Below are 22,795 nucleotides of genomic sequence, written 5' to 3' on the forward strand. Positions count from 1 at the left end.
TTCACTCAGGTAACTAGATAACTATGAGCCAGTGAGCCTTACATCAGTGGTAGGGAAGTTATGGGAGAAAACCCTGAGGATTGGGATTTATGGACATCTGGAAATGCAAGGGCTGTTCAGGGATAATCAGCATTGCTTTGTGCAGAGGAATTCCTACCTCACTATTTTGATTGTTTTTGTGGAGATAACTAAGAAGATTGATAAAAGCAAAGCAGTACATGTTCCCTACATGGACTTCAGTCAGGCATTGGACAAGGTCCCACATAGAAGGCTGGTCCAGAAGGTTAAAGCGTATAGGATCCAAGGCAAGCTGGTTAATTGGATCCAAATCTGGTTTGGTGATAGGAGGCAGAATGTTGCTGTGGAAGGGTACATGGAGGTCTGTGACCAGTGGTGCACCGCAGGGATCACTTCTGGAACCCTTGTTGTTTATGATATATATTAATGTCTTGAATGAAGGTGGTATGATTAGTTAAGTCTGCAGATGACACAAAGGTTGATGGTGCCTTGGATAGCAAAGAAGCTTGTTTCACGTTACAGCAGGATATAAATCATATAGAAAGTTGGGCTGAGTGTTGGCAGATGGAATTTAATCACATCAAGTGCAAGGTGATGCATTTTGGGAAGTTAAATAAGGGTAGGACATGCACAGTAAATGGCAGGGCACTAAGGAATGTTGGTGATCGGGGGACCTTGGAGTTCAAGTCCACATTTTCCTGAAAGTGGCAACACAAGTAGATAGGGTGATGAAGAAGGCAATATGGCATGCTTGCTTTGAACATCAGGGCGTAGAATATAAAAGCTGGGATGTTATGTTGCAATTCTACAAAATGCTGGTTAGACTGCACTTGGAGTACTGTGTGCAGTTCTGGTCACCACACAGTTGGAAGCATGTGATTTCACTGGAGAGAGTGCAGAGGAGATTCACCAGGATGTTGCTTGGATTAGAGTGCTTTAGTTATGGGAGGGGATTGGACAGGCTGGGTTTGTTTACCCTGAAGGATCCTGAGTGGTCACCAGATAGAGGTATATAAAATTATGAGGAGCCTAGATAGGGTAGATAGAATCCTTTTCCCATGGTAGGGTATCAAAAACAAGAGGGCATAGATTTAAGTTGAGAAGGAGGACTTTTAAAGGGAAAATGAGGGGAAAGTTTTTTTTTACACAGAGTGGTTTATAGGTGGAACACACTGCCACAGGAGGTGTTGGAGTCAGATACAATTGCTATGTTTAAGAGATGGATGCAGTGTAGGTGGGCGAAAAGGTTGACATCGATATGGTGGGTTGAAGGGCCCTTTTCTATGCTGTATAACCCTATGACTTTAATACATGGTGAATGGTAGTTTAAGATATCTCACCCCATCTTATCAGGCAACAAGTGAGAGGCAATAAATAGGGTCTTGGCAGAGCACCCATAACCTGAGAATAAATTAAAAAAATACTCTTTCCCACAGTGAAGTTTGGAGGAATTTGTGTGTAACGTTGTGAAACAGGTCACAGGAGAACTATTGGGCTAATTTGAAAACCCTCTTTGTTAGAAATGATTAGTCAGACCCCAGTCCAATTGTGGAGTCCAAATGGTTCAGTGTAAAAAGCATTATTTGACTATGGTTTGGTAGTGATTCCTTTATCAAACTGTGACCTTACCCTCCAAGTGTTTTTTGACATTTTAACAGTACTGAAAACAGCATGAGCTGCACAGTACTGTCAGCCTGCTTAATTCCATGTGTAAAGTGGAAATCTTTGTGTGCAAACATGCAGGTCCTACAAAAGTGGGTTTGAGTAGTTTTGTTTAATAGCAGAGTTAATTTCAAAGAATTATAAACATTAAGCTGTTTTTGTTCTGTGGATTTCAACCACAGGTAAATGGTGTGAGTGATGTTTAATGTGCCTTTAAATATTAAGGCATGGAAAAATCAGTAGCTAAACGCTACAATCATGGCATGATCACGGCTGGTATCCTCCAACGTAGTTAATGGGAAGATTTTTTTTGTCTGTGTGGGACTTGAGGATTGTCCATGTCACCATAAGCCCCATGATGCAGAAACTAAACTGACCCTGTAAAGAAAACCAAATCCTCTGAGCACCCTACATTGAATCTTCCACCATCTATACCCCAGGCCTCCAAGGCAAGAGAACTAGTGAACAAAATTATATCAGTGTTCCATGTCACTTTGTCAGGTCAAGTTGAGTTTATTGTCATATGCACAAGTACATGTATGCACACGTGCAATAAAACACTCACAGCAGCATCACTGGCACATAGCATTAGAGACATAACATTCACAAGGAAAATGATTAAACAAGAAGGAACGCAGTTTGAACAAATAAAAACATTGTACTGCAAAGTAGTCAAAGTCTTCATAGTGTTGCTGTACTGAGGTAGTGATTAGGGTTGTGCCAGTTGGTTCAAGAACTGAATGGTTGAAGGGAAGTAGCTGTTCTTGAACCTGGTGGTGTGGGATTTCAGGCTTCTCTACCTCCTGCCCGATGGTAGCTGTGAGAAGATGATACGGCCTGGATGGTGGGAAGTTTTGATGATAGATGTTGCCTTCTTGAGGGAGCACCTTGTGTAGATGCACTTGATGGTGGGGAGGGATATGCCCGTGATGTATTGGGCTGAGTCCACTACTCTCTGCAGCTTCTTGTGTTCCTGCACATTTGAATTGCTGTACTAGACCATGATGCAACCAGTCACGATACTTTCAACAGTACATCTATAGAAGTTTGTTCGGGTGTTTGGTGACATGCCAAACCTCCTTAACCTTCTAAGAAAGTAGAGATGCTGGTGCGCCTTCCTTGTGATCCTTATTTCCTATTTCTCTGTGGGATCTACTTCTACCCTAACTGAAGGTATATCATTCTCATCTCATTGGGCATGAAGACCTCCAGTGTTTCACCAGGTGCATCATTAGTCTACATGTGTAAATAGTTCGTACAAGTTGGGTTAGTGCTCTGCCATTTATAAAGTAAAATTGGAATTTCCAACTAATGCTCTTCTTTCAGAGTTTGTAACTCAAACCAGGATTGCGGTTGTAGCTTGGTGGAACAAGTGAGGCAATTTGGTAATTTTTGATGACATCATTGCAAATGCTGGATGAGAACGAGCTTAATTCATCATTCATACATTGAAGTAGTTTAGTTTCTGGATTTATGATAGCTCTTATTATAACTTTTCTCTTGGAGTCATGCTTAGATACTTAGCAAATTCCATGCTGCCAGCACTTTGCTTTAAGACAAACCAATAATGTCTGAAGTAAAGGAAATCTTGGCTGTGTGAAAATTGATTGCCGGATTTCCTTACACTGCAATAGTGACTACTCTTTAGAAAGTCCTTCAATGGATGCAAAATATTTTGTAGTGCCCTGAGGTGGTGAAAGGAGCTGTATAAATACATTTTTTTTTACAAATAATCTTTTTAATCATAATCCTTTGCTGTTGGAATTATAAGCATTTACTCTTGGAACTTTCTCTTTAGAAACGAATTCCCTTGTAGCCTTTAGAAATATCCACAAAACCTTTCCTCTGCTGTGCATTCAGTTATTTCTTTGACTTTTCTATGGAGTTGCTGACATGCAACAGTGCTGCTCTGTTTCAACTCATCAGGATCTGTGAATACCATTGTGATTATGTATTTAAAGAAAAATTACATGGGAATATGAGAAGTCATTTTAGTCTTGAATAATCTAACATGTAAATTTTAATTGTTAAACATTATTAGAATCAACAATGCAGAATGATATGCAGAAGTTTGCTAACAAAGAATTAATGCAATATTTGCCAGCCCAAAACAAGCAGAAAATCATTCTGAAATATATGACTATGGGCTTAAATATGCCGTTCACGGAGTATTAATCTCTTGGCCCTCTGGGAGGGGATCTTTCTAATTTAAGCACTTGAATGTTTTTGCCTTCCTCTTGTGAAAACATGACATCTGATCTTCTGTATTTTTACATTATACAGGAACAGTGGACAAATTTTCCATTATGTCGTTTATAAATAAATAGACTAGATTTTATGCAGTCCAGAATATGCCATCAATTGGATATTTTCTTGCACCCTTCAGCTCAAACCTGTGGGAATTAGAGAATGGAGGGATATGGACGTGGTGTAGGTCGAAGGGATTAGTTTTGTGTTTAGTTACTAGTTTAATTAGTTCAGCACAACATTGTGGGCTGAGAGGCCTGTTCTTGTGCTTTACTGTTCTATGTTCTAATTGTGGGCTGATAACGATACAGCAACAGCAATGGTACACCTGCAACCTGAGTGAAAGGTAGGATCGATTGTACAACTGCCTGAACAATGTGATTTAGCAGGAAGGACATGAATCCAACAAAGAGCGGAAAGAGGCTGAGAGAAGGATTAGGCTGAGAGAAGAAAGTCAAAATAGAAGTCAGAAGAATTAATTGACCATTTTAAAATACCGTATCTTTCCACCTGGAAAGCTATAAAGTGAACTAGCTGACTATAATCCATTGAAATTGGCTCAAGAGCAACAGGAAGAAAGATCTGGATGCTGTTGTTTTTGGCCACTTGAAACTGGAGTTTGTATGTGATTTAAGTTTTCTTGGGCATTATAAATTTGTGTAATAGTGTAAATTTTCCTTTATAACTTTCATTCACGTCAGTAACATGTTGGAACTGCAGTTGACTGCCCATGCATTTGCTGCTTTTATTGTTTACCTCGTCGTAATTGTGTCAGAGTGAGAAGGAAAGGGCAAGACGATGTTCTGCTTGTGGATCAGCACTGGAGGTGTTGCTGTCATTGCCTTTGGGAATCTAGCATTGGGAGAAGAAAAGCTTCTGCTTTTAATTAAAAGAAACATGATTATCAGAAGTGGTAGTGACTATAGAAAAAAAGTCTCACATTAATATGCGTCTTCCATACGGCCCCACTTTTCTTCCCAGATCAAATTAATCCAATTGTAAGTTTCTGCTAATGATGCTCATTTGCAGACCTTCCAGAAAGGCTTAAAATTGAGCTGCTTAATTTGTAGGTCAAGCGTTCTAATTGGCAACGATGTTTAATTCAGTGAGAATCTGACTAGGGTACACCAATGAAACAGTGTAAAGGAGCTGAGTTAGGTCTTATGTTTGCAATTTAAGCAGCATAACAATGGCATGCTTTCACAATAGTGCTGCTTTTCATTTGGTATCCATATGTTCACGTTTAAATAAGAAGCAAGGAGATTTTTTTGCCGCAAGAAATATAAAATGATGTCCATGTGTTGACTTGATGATGCTTTCAGTCGTGACAACATAATACCCCACAACAAGGCAAGGGAAGGAAGCAGGGAGAAAGCCATGAATACTCCTGAAGGCAATTCATAGGCCTGAAAGTGGGGCATTCAACCCACAAAATGGGGAGAATAGTGGAGCTATCTAGTGAGAGAGAAAAGGTTTATGCAACAAAAATTGTTTGAACATGAACTTTGGGGGACGGGAGTGGGTTGTGAGTTCAAGGAGCAACTGGTTCAATACAGGGCATATATCAGGCTGAGAATTTCCTGGTGTGCACATTCCTGGAGGTGGCCACCGTACAGCTGCAGAGATTTCAGGGGAATGGCAATTGGATGCCATCGGACAGATTGAGACGATTCAGGAGCTCACTTAGAAGGTGAAACTTTCAAAGCACCTTCCATTACTGACTGCATATGAGGGTGACAATACCTTTGGGAAGTGTAGACAATATTGGTTGTGTGGGGTAAATGACTGCACAGGTAGGGGCAGCAAAGTGTAGAAAAGGAGTGGATTTAGGATAGATTGCTCTGTTGTTGTTAGTCATGAAGGTGTCCTTGGGGCCAGAGTAAAGGAATTCACTGAGCACAGTATGTTTGAAGGTGAATAAATACAGATCAATGTCTGTGGTGGTGCTGACATTTTTGAAGACAGCAAATTACCTCACAGTCACTTGGAAATTAGGAAGGTGCAGATGAATAGGTGAAAGTCAGCACAGGTTGAATCCTTTGTATGTGAACTTCAAATGGTATTCAACAAATATTGCAAAGTAAGATTCTTGGTAAACTAAAAGGCCCAGCTAATATAGGGGCAGTGGCAGCACAGATTCAAAATAGTTCAGGGATTGAAGGGAGATTTATTTTTCAGGCCAGAGGGAACAGCACTGTTCTTCAGTGTCACAATTAGGACCACTGCTCGATAATTTCCACATGAGTATAATTTCCACATTTGCAAATAATATGCAACTCGGTTGTGAAGAATGAGACAGATAGCAAGAAACCAGGGGAGCCTTAAACTCAGAGAGGGCAAACACATGACAGATGAAATTTAATGCAATGAAGTAATTCCTTTTAGTAGGAAAATCAAGAAGAGGCAATATGAACAAACTGGTACAATTTATTTCCCTCAATCAGTCCAAGTCCCACTTTTGAAGGTTAAGCATAGGTTTATAGATTGGTACTCCAGTCTTGTTTGAGAGATTTTTCTGGACAAAGATTGATTGTCACATTTCCTACATGTCAGCACTACGTTACCATTAAAGTGCTTTGAGACCTCCTTTTGCTTTAAACAACAGTTCACTATGAGCTGGTGGGGGGAGAAGTTAGGTGTGGAATTCCCACATTTTGCCAATCATCAATGCTCATCTATTTCTTGACCTACCCTTGAGCAGGAAAAAAAAATGAGATGTAAGAGAGATGTTAAAATAATGAATAATTTGAGCTAACAAAGGGAAACAATTTCCATTGCATAAAGGTTAAAGAACAGAAGGTGCAGATTTGCAAAATACCAGAAGTAACATGGAAATTTTTTTACACAGTGAGTTGTTGTAACCTAGACTCTGGCAGTTGAAAACTTGGAAGCAACAAATTCAATAGGAACATTCAAAACAGAATGCTTGAGAGAGGGGGTGGGTTCAGAGTTAATGCAGAGCTATGGGAAAGGGTATGAGAATGGTATTAATTGAAAAGCTTTGCAGAGAGCCAGGTGCACATTGGGATAACCAGTCTCCCACTATCTCACAGCTAGGGATTATGTTAGCAACACTAACGATGCATAACATGCAAAGTATAAAGTAAAAGTACAAATGATTACACATAAAATTATTCTGAATCAGCATGGCTATTTTAATCCAAATTGTAGATTAGATTTTAGACTCCTATTATGCAGAAACATTAGTTTAAATACCCTTTAATAGCCATTGCTCAATAGCATATGCATATGATTCTCTCACAAGATCTGATAAAACAAATAATTCTGCAACACTAAACTATAACATTGGGATAATAACAAAACAAATCTAATCAGGATATAATACATATTTAACAAATTAATTTGAAATTAGTATGCGTTGAGGTTACTGCATTATTTTCCACTGCTGTACCAATGGCAAACTGGAGTAATGTGAACAAATAATTTCATTTAGTAGACAGCAAGCCATTTACTTTTCTATTTTTCAGATATATTTTAGTTCTTGAAACTCTCAGCTTCTTTTCCATGGAAACATTTTGGATATGATTTGTATTAAATAGTGCTTAGATCTGTATTCATAGTTAAATGCTTCTGGGGCAAAGAGTGGATTAGTATATTCTTGAAGAGGTAACCTGTAATGGTCTGGAACAATAAAGGATTTAATATCCTGTTTCATTTGGGCTCAGTACATAGAACTGAAGAAGGCTGAAACTTTTATTCTAAATTGGTTTTGAACAAAGACCATCCTTTGAAGAATTATCTGTTTACACAGGCATTTCTTGAAGGTAGGAATTGGAAATGTTCATGAGAAATATTAGGTTCTAAAACAAATTTAAAAAAAAAGCCAGAATGCTGGAAGAATTCAGTGGGTCATGCAGCATCTGTGGAAGCAAAAGATGGAAGCGGATGATTTGGGTGAAGACCCTGCATCAGAAGTGAGAGGGAAGAGGAAAGTTTGCCAGTACATAGCAGTACCATAGTGGGTTTGGGGGATGGTGGTGGGAAACAGTGATGGGACCAAGGCTGGTGGGTGATAGGAGGAACTTGGTAGGGAGGAGATGATAAGCAGATGGAACCAGGTGTCAGACTGCTTCTTGGGATGGTGGGACTGTTGTGCAAGTCATAGAGCAATGCAGCATGGAAACAGGCCATTTGGCTCAACCCGTCCATGCTGACCAAGATGCTCATTTAAGCTAATCCCGTTTGCCCGCATTTGGCTCATGTCCCTATAAACCTTTCCTATCCATGTACCTTCCAACTGTCTTTTAGGTGTTGTTATTGTACCTACCTCGACCATTTCCTTTGGCAGCTTGTTCCAGATATGCACCGCCCTTTGAAGAAGTTGCCTGTTAGGTCCCTTTGAAATATTTCCCCTCTCACCTTAAACTTAAGTGCTCTAGTTTTTTTATTCCCTTTCCCTGGGAAAAGGACTGTGTATTCATCCTATCTATGCCCGTCATGATTTTATACACCTCTCCAAGGTCATCTCTCAGCCTTCCTATGCTCCAAGGAATAAAGGCCTAGCCTACCCAGCCTCTCCCTATAACTCAGGCCCTCGAGTCCTGGCAAAATTCTTGTAAATCTCCTTTGCACTCTTTCTAACTTGATGTCTTGCCTATAACAGAGTAACCAAAACAGTACATGATATTCCAGGTGCAGTCTCACCAACGTCGTGTACATGAAAAGATTGATCCCTGCGAAAAGCAGAAAGGTGGGGAGTGGGGAAGATGTGACTGTTGGTTGGATCACATTGTGGCTGGCGGAAATGGCGGAGAATGATATGTTGGATGTGGAGGCTGGTGGGGAGAAAGATGAGGATCAAAGGAACTGTATTGCTATTCTGTCTGAGGAGAGGGGTTTGAGAGCAGACTTGCAGGAAATGGAGGAAATGCACGTGAGGGCATCATGAACTATGACAGAGGAGACGTCATGTTTCCAGACAGAGAACATTTCGGAAGCTGTGGAGCAGGAGGCCTCATCTTGAGAACAGATACGATGAAGATAGAGAAACTGAGAAAAGGGGATGATATCCTTACACGAGGCAGGGTGGGAGGAGGTATAATTGATGGGAGTCGGTGGGTTTATAGAAGATGTCGATAACAAGTTTGTATTTTGAGACGGAGATGGTGAGATCCAAAAAAGGAAGAGAAGTGTCAGAGACAGTCGAGGTAAATTCGAGGGCAGGGTGGAAGTTGGTGGCCAAGGTGATGACAAATTCTGCATGAATGGAGGAAACGGCACTGGTACAGTCATCAATGTAGCAGAGAAAAAGTCAGGAGGGAGTTCTGCCAGAACAGACTTGGAACAAGGACTGTCTGTGGAGCCAACAAAAAGACAGGCGTAGCTAGGGCCCATGTGAGTGCCCATGGCTACCTTTTTGATCTGCAGAAGGTATGAGGAATTGAAGGAGAAGTTGTTGAGGGTAAGGACCAAGTGGATGAGAGTGTTAGTGGAGAGGAAATCAACTCATGGACGTCTGAAAAAATGGAACTTGTTTGTTACCCGTGGATGGCCTGTATCAGGACCAGGAGGGCCTCTCCCCTTCTGGTCCTGATGCAGGGTCTCGACCCAGAATGTCAACTTGCACCTTTTGCCTCCACAGATGCTGCTTGACCTGTTGAGTTCTTCCAGTGTTCTGATTTTTGTTTAATATTCCAACATGTGCAGTCTCTTTTGCCGCCTTAGCTTCTAAAATATTACTACCTGTCAGAAGTACTTTGATTATAGCTCCAATTTTGATGTTGTTTCTGTTGTTAGGCAATAAGATATTTACTATTTTTAAGTAAACAAGAGTAAGTCAGAGGGATGAACTGTGGCCTGGTGATTTGTGCTGAATATTTCCCAAATTCTGGATAGCAGACCCTCCAGACAATGGTTGGGGAACACTTTGTGGTGTAAATTCTGCATGAAATAATCAATTAGCCGTGGGAAACTAAACTTGCATAACAAAAAGTGAAGAAACAAAAATATACACAGTAACAAGTCAAAAAAATATAAAAATACAGAAATCTCATGGCAAGCTGGCAAAATGTGATCGTCTTGCACCTGATGAGATTTCCCTACGAGTCGCTGACAGTTTGGGGAAAAATTTATGACCTTGAGAAGTTTATCATTCTGCTATAAGTAGTGATAGTGGTTCTTTAAATTAATAATATTGATATTTTTTAATATTTTTGATGGACGTATCAAGAGTTAGGGGTATTTTTTAAGATAAGATCTCTTTATTAGTCACATGTACATCGAAGCACACAGTGAAATACATCTTTTGCGTGATCTGGGGGGCAGCCCGCAAATGTCACCACGCTTCCGGCGCCAACATAGCATGCCCATAACCTCCTAACCTGTACATCTTTGGAATGTGGGAGGAAACCCACACAGACAAGGGGGAGAACGTATAAACTCCTTACAGACAGGGGCTGGATTTGAACCCAGGTCGCTGGTGCTGTAAAGCATTATACTAACCACTATGCATTACTGATCATTAACCATTCCTTGCTTTTCCCTACCCCCTCCTGTACGTGGTAGTGTTCACGGTGTTAAATTTTCTAATTGTGCCTTTTGAAGGCTTTTTTAATCTGTAGTTTGGCCCTCTGGATTGGGTGGATCTTTGCCAATGTAATAATCTTCTCACTGAGGGATATAGAAGAGATTTTGTAAATTACGTTTAATACTATTCTAACGAATAGTTATCAGCACTAAGCTTGGCTGTGAGAGAGTGTTTCAGAAGTCACCGATGTGCAAGGAGTCTATTTTTCTACTGCTTATTTTGCTTAGTTAGCGACATATTGTGTGGAAGTCATTGTATGAAATGTGTTTTCAACATATTTATTATACTTTTGTTTCCTTCTGTCTATTATTAACAGTTGCTTCTGTGGTCTAAAAATAACAGGTAGCAAGACCACTTAAATGAAAGAATGCAATAAGTAAATTTGTTGCTCAATTATGTTGCAATAAAACATTATGGTATGTTATCACTCTATTTTAAGCAAAACCATACTTGCATTCTTTTTGACGCTGTCAGTGCTGCCAAACTGAAAACATTGTGCTTTCAGCATTGGGTTCAATCCCTGGTCAGTCCGTACAATCTGCTGTAGGTTTTGATCATTTTCACAGGAGGACAGATGTTCACGTTAATTGGTTGACCCGAATGCACAAAAACATGTCTTAATAGGCATTGTAGCTTTGTATGAGCAGGAAGTAATTTACGTAAAACTTGGCTTCTACGCTGGAGACTCTTCTAACTGGGAGGGTCTCCCCTGCTATTCTGCTGCAGAAGCTAACCCCTTGCACGCATCATTGATACCACTCGGCTGCAGCTTTCAAGTGTAAAGCAGGCCTCCATCTGCCATGAGTGAGTGACTCTTCTGTGCCTGAGTGAAGACGAGCAAGTATTGTGGTGGTGGGGAGGAATACCACACAACCCCATCACCAATAACTCTCCCCACCCCCATGAAGTTCACAGCTCCCTTGCTGAGAATGTTCTCATTTGGAAGGAGGTTAAAGCTGAGCACTGTACCTTTGAACTTTATTGAAACAAACCCTTTATTCCAATTCAAGCTTCTCCATCTGGATATAGTAAGCACATGCTTAGATTATATTAGCTGGCTTGGATGTGAAAACAAGGACGATTTATTTCTTCCTACAATGGTGCAGTTCTCTCAACATACACAGTGAAAGTAAATTCTTGCTTTAATTGAAGAACTACCTGGAAGGTGGTTGTCATGCTCTAGAAAAGGTTTGGATTCAGAGTTTTCTCTCAAAGGAGAAATATTGTGACTATTGACTGTTGCTTGCAGTTTGACATTCAGCTAGCTCAGTGGAGTATCCCATAAAGTTTGCTGGAGCACTGTTGGAATGCTGTTGCAAACTAAACCACATATTCAATGTGAATGTGTAAGAGTCACTTTTTTAAGTGCTGAAAGTTATTGCAAGATTTTCATATTGCATAGCTATCCTTATATTTGGTAATTTCCACATACTCAGCTGGAATTTCTACAGGTATGATGGTTTGATACAAATTGTTCAAGATCTCTGCCTGGTTGATCAAGTGGTTGATAAAGGAGCAGAAAGGAACATGTAAAGAACCCTAAGTTTCTTGGATCAATTTTCTTTTAAATGGTTTGTGTGTTTGCTATTTATGAAAGTTGACTCCCACTCCTGTATTTCCACTTTGCTAATAGGAACCATGCATGTGATGATTTAGGTCCTCTGGGTTAGATTTTTATGTTGTTTGCACAAGTACTCTAAAACGTCTCTCAAGGCAAACAGATTCAATCTTGGAAATCGTAAAATTTGGCTTGAATTGCAAATCAACTTGGCACCAAACAGAGCCATCCAAATTATGTGAGTCTCTTGAAATAATGTTACTTAGGTAAAGAACACAAGTTCTTGCCAACACCTATGACATTTAACTCAATGTAAAAACCTAAATGTTCTGTGGACAGTCAAAGAGAGCTTCTACTACAAAGTGAAGAGTGGTTTTCTAAATTACTGGATATAGTTAATGAATTATCCATTGTTTGGGTCTCAAGGAGAAATTTATCATGTCAAATTATAATCTTCTTTCACCTTGCTTTCTCTGGAAGTGGACTTTTTAGTGGACTTTAACTAAAAATATTTCTTAATATAGTTCATGGTGAAAGCATGAGCAAGGATTCCCGATGAAGAAAATCAAGAAGACAGTTCTGATGAAGGGTCCTCAATCTGAAATCTTGTTTCTCTTCCCGCAGATGCTGCCCGACCTGTGGAGTGTTTTCAGTAGTTTCTGTTTCAGATTCCCAAACCATGACAGGGTTTATCAACAGTCTTTGTTCTTGGCTCTCATTATACGTGGTGTGTCTTACAATTTGGCATTAAACAAATTGATCCAAGAAAAACTGACTTTGACCAATTAAGATTCATTAGCTGTTGTAGATTTGGTCTACTTTCAGTTTTGTAGTCCTGCTTTAATTGTCATGCCACCCAAAAATGAAAAATGACTGACTTGCTGAAGCAATATCTTTATGGAAGTTTTTAATGTCTTTTTCAATTGGTTCTTTTTCATACAATGGTATTCTTCATATTTACATAATTAATGGTGTCCATGCAAAGTGCATTACCTACAACCTGTTTCTGATGAACTGGTTCAACGACAAGTTTAAGTTGCAAGAAGGTTTTGCTGCTATTCAGAGCTTTTGTTCGGGATTTGCACATTTCTGAAATCACCCTTCAATAATAGTGTTCTTCATGCAGTTTCTGCTTGTACAGCCTTGTTTCCATCTGCTTTTTTTTAAACCATGTGCTTCAGAATTTTGCTTGAGGCTAACTTGTGGTTATTTATTTTTAAACATGGGTCAAATTGGAGTGACGAGAGTTGGCAGAAGTTCTGTCCAACTCAATTAATGTGCATGGTCCCAAAGTAACTGTCAGCTTTTCCTTTCTTACTGGATGCTGTTTTTGCAAAACATGCTTCATATAACTGCAACAGATGTGTCTATGCACTAGCATTTCTTGTAGTACTCCACATGTGAAAGATTCATTGTTTTTGCAAATGTGCAACACAATTTATGACTGAAGTTAACATTCTAAGTATTTTTCCTATATTGTGAGAACTGTACAGATTTGTAAAATGAATTATATATGGTTTGTAGGCAGGCGATAAAACATGGGTGGCCATCTTTCAATGCTTTGGTGTTGGAGAAACGAATTGTATACCGACAAAAATGCACAATTCTTCAATATAATGTGCTAATTAAAATTAAAAGTACCTTCATTTAACTTTCAAGAATACAAGTTTGTGATTTTTTTTGTTTCACAGAACTTCATTGAAATTTCAGTTGTACTCACAATTCTGCTTTCTAAATTCCCTCTAAGCACCGTATTTGTTGTCAGTTGCTCTCTTAATATTCTCTTTCTTAATCCACCTCCCATATCCTTGTTGCTCTTGCACCTCTCCATTCTTCTTGGCCCTCTCACACATACTACCTCATTTCCCTTCAGCTAATCATTCTGAGGTGAGCCCATGCTTGCTTTGACCTTCAAGTTAATGATGAAATTCTCTTTTGCAGATCCGCAGTTGCCACTTGGTCTGATCTTTGGTGGTGAGGCCCTGAAAAATAGCGCAAATTTGCATGATATATCATCAATGTCTTGGGGAAGTTGGTGGGTGGGAAGTACAGAATCAGTTCTGACACAAAACAGCTGGAAGAAACTTTCACAGCTGACAAAGCGTGTTCCCTGACTTTTACCAGCTGACAAAAGCCTTGGAAATTTCTAAATGTTCAAAAATGATTACTAGTAATCAAATAATTAAAATGTTTTAATTTATTGCAAATGAATAACAAAATCCAAGAACTTAAAATAACCTGAACAATTTTAAAAAATGGAAAATCAATTATTCTGAACAAATGCAAATTATCTTGTTCCCTCACAGCTCATTCTCTCCATTCCAATGAATGAATGAAGTCACTTTTCTCTGCAGGGGTTAGAAATCTGAAATAAAACAACAGTCACTGGAAATATTCAGAAAGTCAGCTAGCATCATGGTGATTGGAAGCACAGGGTATTGATGGATGGCTGTATTTCTGACTGGAAGTCTGTAATGTGTGGTGTACCACAGGAGTTGGGCTGGGATCTATGTTATTTGTAATGACTTGGATGACAATGTAGGTGGTAGGATTGGTAAGTTTGCAGATCACAAGAAAATTGGTGGAGTCATAGATAGTGAAGCAGGTTGTTTAAGGATACAATGGGACATAGATCAGCCGGAAAGTTGGGTAGAGCGGTAGCACTTTGGGAAGTCAAATTCTGGTAAGAAAAATGAAGTAAATGGCAGGGACCTCAGTAGCATTGGTGGAAGGACCTTGGGATGCAAGTCCATAGTTAACTGAAAGTAGTAACACAGGTGGATAGGGTAGTGAAGAAGGCATTTGGTATGCTTGCATTTGTAGGTGGAGGCATTGGGTATGAGAGTTGGGACATCATGTTGCAGCTTCCCCAAACATTCGTTAGACCACACAAAGTATTGTGTACAATTCCGGTCGCCACACTACAGAAAGGATGTGGTCGCAAAAAGGAGAGTGTGGAAGAGATCCACCAGGATGTTTCCTGGAATGGAGGGTGGTAGTTGTAAGGAGATTAGATAGATTGGGTTATCCCAAAGAGCATGTAAATTGGTAGGTTAATCGATCCCTGTAGATTGCCCTTTGTGTATTGATGAGTGGTAGAATCTTAGGAGTTGATGAGATGTAACGTAAATAAAAGAAGGGATTAGTGTTAATGGGTGGTTGATGGTGCAGACCCAGTGTGCTGAAGGGCCTGTTTCTGTGCTGTTTCTCTCTGACTCTGTTAAAGCAATGAGGAACCATATTCTTACAGAAATTTGAAATGTAAAATTCTCTGTTGCAAAGCATTGCATATGTTAGGTCAATTTCAACAGAGGTAGAGAGGTTTTAATTAGGGTATAAAAAGATGGCGATCAGAGGAAGGTAAATGAAAGGCAGATCTGCCATGATTTACGTACATGGTGGTACAGGCTTGAGGGGCTTTTCATGCTCAGTGGCACTGAGCCTCATAATATACATTTTGAAGGAGTGTCTGGTGGACCTCATAATATAGTTTGTGGAGAGAGAAGTGGAGCTAACTGATGACTGGGAAAAGTTAGACAAAAGAAAAAAATTTGCAGGGAGGCAGTTCATTACAAGGGAAAGATTTTCAACCAGTGTCCAATAAAAGCCCATGGGCTCTGACACCCACCTTGGCTATGCTTCCTCCCACCCTGCATCCCACAAGGACTCCATGCCATTCTCCTAGCTTCTCCATCTCCATTTCAGCTATTCTCTCAATGTCATCTTCCATACTGCTACATCTGATATATGTTCCTTTTCCCTCATCCATGGTTTTCCCTCCTCCAGTGTAGACAGTCCTCATCTGTTCCATTTTCTGCACTTCAGATCACACCTACCCAGAACAAGGAAAGAGCTGGCATCCTTGCCATTCATCCCATATTCATTCAGAACATGCTGTAAAATTTCCAACCTGTCCAACATCACGCTACGACCTGACACATCTTCCCCTACTCTCTCCTTTCAACACCTAGAAGGGTGTGTTCCCACTAGAGTGCTTTGGTTCCATCTTCAACTAGAACTACCTTTATTCTTATGGTACTCTTATTGTTCTGGTGTTTTGCCCTGCAATTGCAGGAGAGGAAACTCGAGCCATTGTACCTCTTTGCTGTTGAGAGTGTCAATGAAGGAACTATTTACTTATATTTCTTCTGATATAATGGATGGCATTTGATGCTCATACTGTGGTTTCCTCCATAGAGTCAAAAGGGATTGGGTGACCAGTTTGAAGAACACCTCCAATCAGCCCATAAGACCCTGAGCTTCAAGTTGTTTGTCACTTTATTTCTCCCTCACACTCCAATCCTGACCTCATGGTATTTGGCTTTCTATACTGTTCCAATGCACTCGAGATTGAGGAACAGCACCTCATCCTTGCACTGAAATAATTGAATAATTGCAGATAATGAATCATTCAAGCCTTGTATCTCACATTTCTAGCATTCATTTTTATTTTCTGCTCTTGTCATTTGGTAACCTCAGATTTTACTAGTTTCATCCTATGTACACCATCCCAGGCACCTTTTGTAAGTCACTGGCCCTTACCGTCCTCTTTCAGCCAGTCCCACCACTTGTGTCCATCAACCTTCCCTGGCCTCCACCCTATCACAGACCTTCATCCTCCCTAGTGCTCCCCCTCTTCTCTGCGACTTAAGATTTTTTTTTATAGATCGTTTAACTTTGCCAGTTCCGATGAAAGGTAATCAATCTGAAACATTGATTCTGTTTTCTGTTCGTGGATGTTGCCCAACCTGCTGTGTATTTTCTGGCACTTTCTGTTTTTTTATTTCAGATTGCCAGCATCTGCGTCATTTCACTTTTGACCATAAACAAGTCCTGTATATCCAGGGTTGGATGCTTGAATGTAGGTTATTGATTCTCATTGTGATTATATCTCAGGTGTTAGTTGTTGCTCCATTGGATCCTGAATATGTGTTACACTGTTTGCTGTAAAGAAGAGTGCCTTGCCTGATTATGCACATCCTTGATGTATGAAATTTAGTCATAGTTTAATGCCTATTCATCTGACTTTCAGAAATTGAACTAATCTGAGAAATTCAGGTTTCATTTTTATTATGTTTGTCACCACGTTCAATAGTGTAATTTTTGGTTATTGGTGCAAGACTAACATATTAGTAGTTAAATTTATTCTTGCCAATAAATTGTCTATCATTTCACAGCTTCATGATTGCCATGGTATTGCCCTATTGAGAAAACTGTTGGAGCTGTTTATCCTGTTTTACATTGTATGCACATTGTGCTTATGTAATTGATTTCAGATTAGTGTTCTCACTATTGTCAGCGTCAGGCAGCAATTGTAGTCGTGTTAAAATCGTCCTTCAAATTGGTTACCATCTCAAATATTGATCCAGAGAATTTTGCTGATTTATATTTAAGATCTTAATGATGAAAGTTGCTGTACAGTGTCCATTTCGTAGGTGCACTTATGCACACCCTGCAGTTTTGGAGGTCCTGGAAATGTGTTGATTGTAAGCTGCCTTGACTGTTGCATTAATGCAACTAGACATTGTGCTTTGAACATGCCAGTATAATTTGTTGAAGGAGCTCAGAAGGATTCTATGCCAGGAACAAAAATTGAAGGCAGCTGCAACTTTCGTTAACAAAGTTAGAAGGAATTGACCGAAGACAGACCTTTGTAATGGTTTACTTTGACCTCTTAATACTTTGATCTTCAGAAGTCCTGAAGCCAATGCAAGTTTTTCACTTTAGATATCTATATAGAGTTCTGCATTATATACACAGGATATTGTGCAAAAATTCAATAAACAGTTGCAACATATTCTGCCTGGAATGGAACTGATGGTAAACTGAGTGTCAGGCCTTGGGTCCTGCAAGTGGGACTGAAGTAAAGGCAGGCCAAGGCTCTTACTGGGTTGACTGTTGCACTGCACAAGCCCTACAAAACACCAGCGCTATCCACAGTTCACTTAATTTTAAATTATCTCATGCTGCCCTGCCCATATAGGGTATTTCCAATTAGTTTTAATATTGGTATTGGCCCTTCACCTAAGAGTAAGCTTGCAGGTGGGCTTGAATGTTGGCACATTGTTTCCCCATTATGGAAAAGGGGAAACTTCATGGCTGATCCCAGTCCTGTCTTGGCCAGACCCACACTTCTAGGAAGAAGTTATTGATTGACATTTTTTTTAAAACCCTCCCTAGTCTTCTGGGGAGCTGAAGGAAATAGTAATAGCCACGTTAGTGGTCTAGCTCAGATCAGTTAAGCCAACAAAGACTGGCAGGTGACCTGGATTTGTAGGCTAATGGTGACACTAAATTATATCTTTAGTCATTGGTATTGGTTTATTGTTGTCACTTGGTACTGAGGTACAGTGGAAAACTTGTTTTGCATACCATTCATACAGATCAATTCATTACACAGTGCATTGAGGTAGTACAGGGTAAAAACAATAACAGAATACAGAGTAAAGTTTCACAGCTACGGGGAAGTGCATTGCAGGTAGACAATAAGGTGCAAGGTCAAACAAGGTAGATTGTAATGTCAAGAGTCCATCTCATCATATAAGGGAACCCTTCAATAGTCTTATAATGGCGGGATAGAAGCTGTCTTTGAGCCTGGTGGTACGTGCTTTCAGGCTTTTGTGTCTTCTGCCTTATGGGAGGGGGGAGAAGAGAAAATGTCCTGAGTGGGTGGGGTCTTTGATTATGCTGGCTGCTTTACTGAAGCAGCGCGAAGTATAGACAGAGTCCATGGAGGAGAGGCCGGTGTCCTTGATGTGCTTGGCTGTGTCCACAACTCTCTGCATTTTCTTGCAGTCCTGGGCAGAGCAGTTGCAATACCAAGCCGTGATGTATCTAGATACGATGCTTTCTATGGTGCATCGATAAAAGTTGGTGAGTGTCAAAGGGGACATGCCAAATTTCTTTAGCCTCCTGAAGAAGTAGAAGCGCTGGTGAGCTTTTTGTTGGTTCAATGGCCATGTGCACTAAAATCATCCAGATCAGAACAGTCCTAGGTTTGACTCTTCATCCACTTTCACTTAAACCATCTCAAATAAAACACTGTCAGCTTCATAGGTAAAAATGTTTGGAACTCTGCCTTCTGTTTGCAAGATGTTGCTAAATGTGCATTTCACTGAATATTAACATAGAACATAAGAAATAAAACAAGAAATGTACTCTTTCGCTCCCTATTCAATAAGATCTTGGCTGAACTTTAATTTAAGCGTCCACTTTCCAACACCAGTCCCAATTCTCTTAATATTCCAACATCTATTGATCTTTGTCTTTAATATTCAGGGACTATGCCTCCAGAAGCCCCTCCGGGAATTTCCAAGGATTCACAATTGACCATGAAAAAATGCCTTTTCATTTCAGCCCTGAATGGCTGACACATTAATGTGAGACTTTGACCCCTGGTTTCAGACACCCCAGCCAAGGAAAATATAATCCTGTCAAGTCTTGTAAGAATTTTGTATAAAAGCCACCTCCAGGTTACGAGTGCTCAACTTATGGACATCCCTACAGATGAACGAACTCCCATAATATTATTAAATTCAAAAGTACAAATGTTCGTTCCAACAAACAGCAGAACTCGGTTCCTCTCTCTCTCCACTTTTAGCAATTGTTCTTTCTTATCAGTCTTGTGTGCTTTTGATGTCATTCATTACAATACTGTGGAGTTATGGTTACCATAATCAAGTGTTTTTGTGTAGTTTCTGACTTACTGACAAAATTGACTTATGGATGTTTTAAAAACAGAACTCATTCATTACCCAGGGATGGCCTGTATTTCAATAAGAAAAGCATTCTTCTAAAATCTAGAGAGTATAGATGCAGTCTCCTTAATCTCTTCTCAAAGGACCAAGAAACAATCTGAGCCTTTGTTGCTCTCCTATTGCAAGTATATGCTTCATTTGATAGCGAGGCCAGACCTGCACACAATGTCCCAGGGGCAGTTTCACCAGGCCTTCTGCAAAATCTCATTCCTCTTGTTCTCACCTCGTCTTGCAATAAAGATGATCAAACCTTGGGCCAGCTTAATTGCTGCTGATCCGGCTTGCTGACTTTCAGCGGTTCATGTACAAGAATACCCAGATCTCTCTGAACAACAACATTTTTAAATGTCTTACCATTTAAGAAAAATATTCTGGCTTTCTACTTTTTGCCAAAAGTGGATGACCTCACATTTACTTACAATACATTGTATCTGTAATGTCATTCTTATTCACTTAGCCTGTCTGAAGCTTCTCTGCATCTTCTGCCACAAGCTACACTGCTGTGCTGCTTAGTATCATTAGCAAACTTAGATTGTTACACTTAAAAACATTACCATCTAAATCATTGATGTGGATTTTGAACATAGATCTCCATGGCACCCCACAAATCACAACCTCCCAATCAAAAATTAACCCCTTTATTTTGTTTTCTTTCTATTAACCAATTTTAACTATATTAACCAATATATTACCCCCAATCTCATGTATTCTATTCTCTTGTGTGGCACTTTATCAAAGCCCTTCAGAAAGTTCAAATACATTACCATCCACTGGTTCCCTTCATCTATCCTGCCAATACATCAAACGTCAAACTTTTAGAGTTTTTTTTGTCGAGCATGATTTCTCTTTTACAAATCCATGTTGATTCCTCCCAATGCTATAACTTTCCATAGTGTCCTGTTTCCACTTCTTTAATCAGTGATTCTATCATTTTCCCCCATCCCTGACATCAGGCTGACTATTCTTTAGCTCTCTCTCCATCCTTTCTTAAATAGTGGGGTTAAATTTGCTATCTTCTTGTTGGTGGGAACTGTTTTGGAACAATAGAATTTTGGAAGATGACGATCGAGGCACTTAATATCTCCATGACTACTTTTCTCAAAACCTTGAGATACAGCTCTTCAGGTCCTGAGGATTTATCGGCTTTGAGTGCCACTAACAATTACAACACTTATTTTACACTAATGGTAATCTCTTTTGGCTCCTCATTCACTCTGACCTGTTGTTCTCCACTATTTCCAGCAATTTGCTGCATCTTCTTCTATGAAGAAAGACATGAGATATTTGTTTAATTTCCCTGCCATTTCTTTATTCCCCATTGTAATTTCTGTCTCTGGTATGCACGTTAACTTTTGCTGATGTTTTCCTTTTTGGATATCTAAAGAAGACTTTACAGTCTGTTTCTGTTTTTTTTTCGCTAGATTAGTCTTACATTCTACCTTCGCTTATTAATGTCTTGATCCTGCTTTGTGAATTCTGAAATTCCTAATTCTTGAGCCTTACTGCTCTTTTTGGCAACATTAGACGCTTTTCCTTTGATCTGATCCAATTGCATCTCTTGTTAGCCACAGCTGGGTCACTTTTCCTGTTGTGTTTTTTTGCCTTAAAAGGATATATATTTGTTGAAAACTATATATAATTAGCCATTTCTTGTTTTCTGTCACATTTTTAATATGTTGTTTCTTAATCTAGCACAGCAAATTCAGACCTCACACTTTCATTGTTTGCTTTGTTTAGATTAGCAACTCTGGTTTCACATTGAAATAAATCACTGTAAATTTTTTAAATAACATTCTATCTTATTGTTCCTTCAATACATTTTAACCCTTTCTCGTTGAATACTATCTCTAAAATAGCCTGTTCCTCAGTTCCTCTATGTACTGATCTAGAAAATCATCTCTGATGTTCTTCATCATTGTGCCTTCCACGGTGTAACTGTTAATTAGGTTTTCTCAGTCCGTACACAGATTAAAGTTCCCCATGGTTATTTACATTAGTACCTTGCTTGAAGCTACGCTACAGAATATATAGAGCTCCTAACCAGGAGACAATTTTTTTTGAAGATATGAAAATTATTAAAACTTGGTAGCTTAACAATTTGTGTGCTTGCTAAATTAGCGCAGCCTGCTTGCTCAACGTAGTCAATCTGATCACATTCTCTCGACCAGTGAGAGTGCATTACATTGTTATTGCTCAGCCAATGAGAATTTAGAAACATATTTTGTTGTTAAAAGTGGTTCTTAGGTGATCTGTATAGCTTCAGCAGTTTCACAAATGTCCTCTGGCAGATCATAAGCTGCAGTCCCACATGAATATACCACAAAGCAGAATAAACCAATATGTAAGCCCCCCAAAGGTGAAATGCAAAAAAAAAATCAGTCTTTATTTCCATGGATACTTGACCTGATGCATTGTTGCAAAAAAATTATATGAACAAAATCTTTATTAATTGACTAAAACAATATAAATTTAATCATTCCTTAAAAAATATAAATACATGCATTGAAATATCAACAATTCATTTAAAAACAAAATGAAGGCTTGAAGCAGGTGAGTGCCAGATGGACAAGTTTTCAATTTGGCTATGTTAACCATTCAAAGTATTTTGAGAAAACAGACAATATAAAAGTTTTGAGCAAGACCACCAGTTAATGCTATAAGTTAATATGTTCAAAGAGCATATTATTGAAAAAGATGGAGAGCAGGTTATGCTTGTGGGTGGAAGATCAAACACGGCAACACATGGCTTTAAGCAAACTTATGATCATGGAGAAAATAAGGAGCAGCTACACCCCACTGCAGGAACAAGAGGGCAAGAGATCATTAATAAAGAAGTTCAAGGCCAGTTGAGGATGGTTCTTCAGATTTAAACATTGCAGTAATTTGCAATCAATTCAGAGTTTAGGGTTGGGGATGAGGAGGGTGAGATAATGGGGAAGAAGCATCAGAACCCAGTTCTGTGGTGGTGATGATTTGTGGAGAGAGGCATCAGAGTGGTGTTGCATC

At 39.4% G+C, this 22,795-nt stretch overlaps 1 protein-coding gene across 14 annotated transcripts in view; it reads left to right on the top strand.

Moving 5' to 3' along the window:
* map2 (microtubule-associated protein 2) overlaps positions 1 to 22,795 on the top strand; it is a 256,918-nt gene that overhangs the window by 136,096 nt on the left and 98,027 nt on the right. Inside the window, exon 1 of one of the 14 annotated variants that reach the window (XM_052024133.1) lies at positions 16,797 to 16,893. The exons of the other annotated variants lie outside the window; for them this stretch is intronic. The gene's annotated coding sequence lies outside the window, so the exon portion shown is untranslated. Of the gene's footprint in view, positions 1 to 16,796; positions 16,894 to 22,795 lie in introns of those variants that run through there. 14 annotated transcript variants of the gene reach the window in all.

This window comes from Pristis pectinata, chromosome 1, assembly GCF_009764475.1.
Source record: "Pristis pectinata isolate sPriPec2 chromosome 1, sPriPec2.1.pri, whole genome shotgun sequence".
Classification (NCBI taxonomy): domain Eukaryota; kingdom Metazoa; phylum Chordata; class Chondrichthyes; order Rhinopristiformes; family Pristidae; genus Pristis; species Pristis pectinata.